Here is a 6,090-nt window from a genome sequence, read left to right as displayed (position 1 = left end):
TAGAGATAGGAGGAACCTTGCAGATCATTCAGTTTAACCCCTCCATTTTGCCATTTTATGCAGAGAGAAAAACTAAGTCCCAGAGAGTCTATGTCTCACGCATGGTCATAAAACTAGTTACTCTTGTACGTGAAACTGCTAAAAGATAGTTTGTTGCAACACAGGAGAAAACAAGAGATATTATGTAATACAGATTGTATACATAGGGGATCAAAAAAGAAAAAAAAAACTCTTAATAATCTGTAGGAAATTGGGATTCTAATTTTTATTAGCTACATAAACACAGATAAGTCACATAAACTGTGAGCTCCAGTTTATTTATCTGTAAAATTCTGGAGAGTTAGTGGGGTATAGTAGATGGAATGTTAGGCTTGAAGTCAGAAAGACTTGAGCGCAAATTTCCTCTTTGACCAAAACTTGCTATATGACCCTACACAACTAATTTAACCTCTATGCACCTCAGACAATTAGTTGGACTTATCTACTAAGCCATGGACTCTTTGTGAAACCATATATCCTTCACAGAAAATGTTCAAATAACATAATGTAGATAAAACAATTTGAGTTTTTTTAAAATTACTACATAAATTTTGGTGATTATCCTTTCCGCTGTCTTATCAAGCTTGACCCATTGTTCTAGCTAGCCTAAGTCATTTTGGATCTTACTTTTTCATACAAGATATAGCCAGCTTTGTGTCATGGCCAAATTTGACAGGCAAAGTATCTATACTTTCAACCAAGTCCTTGAAGAAAATGATGAGCAGCACATGGCCAAGAAAAGATCCCTGGGGTACTTCAGTAAATATTTCCTTTAATCTCTTTTTGAATATAAGGATCAAAAATGTATAATTTATTCATCAAAAATGGTGTTTGAGTAGAGAAGAGATATGATGAGAGCAGTGATGAAAGAAAGATGACTTGGGCAATGATGTGAAGAATGGATTGGAAAACGGAGGAAGGGCAGTTGTGAGATTATTGCAGAAGTCCAGGCAGGAAGAAATAAGGACATGTAGTAGGGTGGTTGTAGCAGTACCTGAACTATATACACCATGTCAAACTTTTGCTGTTGTCTTCATTTTTTTTCAGACCTCCAAGGCCTATTTAATAAGTTACAAAGTTATGAACATTCTATGCTTCCAACTCATACTCATGACTTTATTACCCAATATAGTAATAGAAATAAAACATCCTTTCAAATGCCATGAAAACAAATTCATTGAGAATTTATTAAGTGCCTACTGTATACAAGAGACTGTTCTTGGCCCTAGGCAACATACAAGGATAAGTAATACATGGTCCCTGCTTTCAAGTTGCATATTTACAAAGGTAAGTAATTTCAAGATACATATATAAACAAAGGTAAGTAATAATGTGGTCCTTCCTTTCAAGATGTGTTCAACCTGGTTAAGAGTATAAAACAAGTACAGAAAAAACACAAAGTCAAGAGCGATTAGTGTCACAAAATAATCTCAGGTGCTTAAGAGCTCAAGGTAATATGATAAAATAGGTAATTTGGCATAATGTGAATAACAATGAATTTGGAGTAAAAGTACTTTAATTCCAATCCCAGATTAATAATAATAACTAGCATTCATACGGCACTTTAAGGTATGCAAAGCATTTTATAAATGTTATTTCATTTGAATTTGACAACAACTCTGGGAAGTAGATGTAATTATTATACCCATTTTATGGGGGAGAAAACTGAGGCAGATAGAAGTTACATAATTTGCTCAGTGTTACATAATATCTAAAGCAGAATTTGAAATGAGGTCTTGCTGACTGCAGGTCCAAAATTCTATCTTCCACACCATCTAGCTGCTACTGATTACCCATGTAATCTTAGGTAAGTCACTTAACTTCCTTAAGACTCAATTTTCTCACTTGTGAAAAAGAGAGGGTTGGCTTTCTTTCTGTCTTTAAATACTATATTTGTAACTTCTAAGTGACATAAATTAGGGAAGGCCTCATAGTAGAAAGTTCATTTGTAGTAGGCTTTGTGATGGGGCAGTGAGGGATGAAGGAAAACAATGACTTTGAAGTTAAAGGACCTGGGTTTAAAATGACTGTACCATTTCTACCTTCGTGGTCTTGGTCAAGTGATCCTGCCCCCTGTGAACCTTATTCTCCTCATTTATAAATTGAAGGGACTGGTCTACATCACTTCTAAGTTCCCTTCCAGGTCTATGTCTGTGGACTTAAGATTGGGTAGGAATCAGAAGACAGGCAATCCAATTTTTGGGAGTGTGACAAGCAAGAATGGGTTAGTAAGCACAATCCTCAGTTATTCTAGATGTATTGTAAACCAGATATCCTGGTAAACTGATACAGGGATACACAGGGTTTTTGTTCTGTTTTTTTTTTGTTTTACCTTTTGGAGAGCTTTGGTCTCAGTGATGGACTTAGAGTCATGAAGACTCAGTTTAAATCCTGCTTCAGATCCTTAAAATCTACATGACGCAGGGAAAGTAACTCAATACCTCTATCCTCAGTTTCCTCCTCTATAGAATGAGGGGATTAGATTGAATGATTCCAAGGTCCTTTCCACAATCCTGTGATCATTTGTTACAAGCTTGGGTTGATTCTTAACCTTTTCAAAAATATATTTTAATAATGACGTTTTAATATAATTAGTATACTTTGTAATCATGCATTTTACTTGATGTAATTTTAAATATTATTTTTTTAATTGAGTTCCAAATTCTCTCCCTCCCTCCATTATTTGATGCATTTCAAAACATTATTATGCAAAGGAGCCCATAGGCTCCACCAGATAATCTAAGTGGTCCAGGACACACAAAAAGTTAAAGAACTCCTATCCCAAATATTATTTGGAGTTGAGATAAGGAGCCCACCAGTCAAAAGATGTATTGAATATTCATTGTATATCACTGCGTTAGGCTCTGTGGAGATACAGGAGAAACAAAAAGAAAAGTGCTAGCTTTTCTGCATACATAGATGTATGTAGAGAGTATACCTGTTGTGCCCAAACAAACCCTAATGTGCCAAACACATCTTGTTTCAATCAATCAGTGAATGAGAATTCATACAGCATCTGTTCTGTGCCAGTCATTGAAAAGATGGGACTGCCTAGTGTCTCGAGCTCATCAGCAAGAGGGATTGCTTTCCAGGTCTCTGAGAATCTCTGATTGTTGCTACGCATACCTCTGCCACTTATCCTGCTCCCGTCCTACACTTTCACATTCCATTTCTCTCTTCTACTTCAAAAGACTCTGCTATGGGCAAAAGATTAGCCTGGAGTCCCTTCAAGACATAGAGTTTTTTTGGCACTGTGTGATGCCTCTACTGGATGTAGCCCAGTTCCTATCTACAGGTAGAATGTCCACTTTTCTACTCTCCAGGAGGCAAGGCCAAGGTCATCCACTGCCTCCTGGGCCATTACCAGTCATCTTGAATTTTGTCTGGCTACTGCACTATGATGACCCTGTAGGAGACAGTGAGGCTGAGGACTTTGCACATCTCTGCCTCCCATAAATCCAATTCATGTGCAAGTCAAGGCATCACTGTCATGATGTTATTAGTCCTCTTTGAGAATGAAGGAACAACTATAACAACCACAACAATGCTCCCGGAGTTCCTTCATCTGCACAGGGATTCTAGTTGGCTACAACTTGTTCAGGCAAGAATCAATTAGATATCTTTCCCCTCGAACCCCTTTAGCTACTTTGTTTTCCATAATTCAGACTAAATTCAGTAAGTAGCCCTTGGGTTCCATTTGGTGTGGAGGAGGGAGGAAAAATAAATAAGTAAATAAAATTTTAATATCTTAATATCTTAGGTCACCATTCTTTAAACTCCACCATCATATTATCTTGACAAACTAGAGGATTACAGGGGCACAGTCCAGTTAAAAAGATACCATTCAGCCAAAATAATGTGGAAGAGCTTGTTCACTATTTTAATATGAGAGGAAGGGCTTGACTGAAAGGAGACCTTTGCAATGTTTGCATTTTTCAAGTAAAGTTTTGTTGTTAAATTTTAAAATGAGTTTAGTTATATTTTAGTGTCTTCAGTCTGAGAAATAAAAATAACATTCTTTGTGATGGAGTATTCAATAAGTGTTCGCCTCTTTAAAAAAATAACAAAAATAAATTTCCCTGCATGCACATCCTAATGAAATGTGATGTCCAGTTCAATCCACTCTGACTTATCCCAAGAAACAGTCATTTAGCACGGACTCTGAGCAAGGTACTGTGCCATTCCACAGTGCTTATGGTGACATTATAGAGCATATGGAAAAGCAGGCATTTTATTCCTCACCTTGATATTACATTTCATTTGCCTTCATTTATACAGGTATTTGTGGCTCCCCCTCAAGTGGCTTTGTGATCATCAGAAAGAGTGAGACATAGTGGACACAACCTTGAATTATATTTACCTTAAAATATATCATTTGGATTATATTTCTTCCTCACTCCATCTGGAAAATGGGCAAGTGAATTAAGGCATAGTTCCACTCTTGGCTGTAATAAATAATTAAAAGGTAAAAGAACCCAGCTGACCTCTCCCTTGTAAATGGGCCTCTAACACCTCCAAGCCCTGTCTTTATAAAGAAGTATGGAACACTAGATTTCGCACCACATCAGACTCAGAAACATACCTTATGAAAAATACTGAGAAAGTAAGTTTCTCTTAGGAAGTCCCTACAACAAAAAAGTCCTCTACTCCCTCTTTTTCTCTCTTCATCTCTCTGATTTGAAACCCTTAGAATTCTCCATTACTGAATAAATACAAGGGGCCACTGAAATACTGCCAGGATTAAAATGTCTACCCTACAACAGGGAGACATTAGGCAGAGACCCAATTCCCCTCTAAATCATTCAAACCTCATTCTTTTCAACTAGTGTCAGACTCCTCCTCAAGATTCTTTCTTCTGTTTCATCTCTATTTCACCTCTAGGCCTTCACTTTGAAATACAATGTCCCTGGAACAACAACAAACCTAAAAAAAAAAAAAAAAAGAAGAAGAAGAAGAAAAAAAAAAAAAAATTCCTCTCAGGAGAAGATATGATTCCTAGACATATTTTATGGGCAAAGCTATGGGAGGAAGAAATAAAAAAAAATTTTAAAGCCTAAGATTTAATGAAAATGAGAACAAATCATCTTCGGATGTAGTCCCAGGTATGTGCTCTAAGCACATTAAGGAGTCTCTAAGTTTAGTGTATTTTATATCCTTAATGTCTTTAGCACACTGTGATTTAAAAGGGCCATTAAGGATTATGCAAAATGTGCAAAATTAACGTGCAGTGATTTCTTCTTTCAATGAATCTCCATTTTATTTTAACATCCTCTTCCATCTTGCCTTAATTTATCTCTCCTGCTATTTATCAGAGTTCATAGACATTACAATCAACATTTTGGACCTTTTGGAGGCTTTGGTCTCAGTGATGGACTTGGAGTCAGGAAGACTTGAATTTAATCTTGCTTTAAAAACTTAAATTCTGTATTATCTTAGAAAGTTATGTAATGCATCTGTCCTTAGTTTCCTTCTTGGTAGAATGAGGGAATTGGACATTTTGTACTCTAAGGACCCTTCCAGATTTGAATCTACGATCCTGTGATCATTTGTTATAGGCCTGGAGACTTTCAGTCTACTGACACATTTTCAGAAATATATCAGACTTAGAGTATTCAATATTCTTCATGTTTGTATGACTTAGGAATTTGATGATATAAAATGGATAATTCAAGTCCCCCCTTATGATCATCTCATTAGTTCAGAGAAAAAATTATTTTTTTTCCTGAATGCCCTGAATTATTAGTATTACAAGAAATTTGGAGATTTTACCTTCTACATCCTACATAGTTCTCTAGAATACCTAAGACAGAGAAAGAAAGAAAGAAAGAAAGAAAGAAAGAAAGAAAGAAAGAGAAGAGAGAGAGAGAGAGAAAGAAAGAGAAAAAGAAAAGAAAGAAAGAAAAAGAAAGAAAGAAAGAAAGAAAAAGAAAGAAAAAAAAAAAGAAAGAAAGAAGAAAAGAAAGAAAGAAAAGAGAAAGGAAAAAAGAAAGAAAAAAGAAAAAAGAAAGAAAAGGAAAAAGAAAGAAAGGAAGGAAGAGAGGGATGGAAGGG

This window comes from Phascolarctos cinereus, unplaced genomic scaffold, assembly GCF_003287225.1.
Source record: "Phascolarctos cinereus isolate Bilbo 61053 unplaced genomic scaffold, phaCin_HiC Scaffold_5;HRSCAF=322, whole genome shotgun sequence".
Lineage (NCBI taxonomy): Eukaryota > Metazoa > Chordata > Mammalia > Diprotodontia > Phascolarctidae > Phascolarctos > Phascolarctos cinereus.
Note: the sequence above shows the minus strand (reverse complement) of the source record.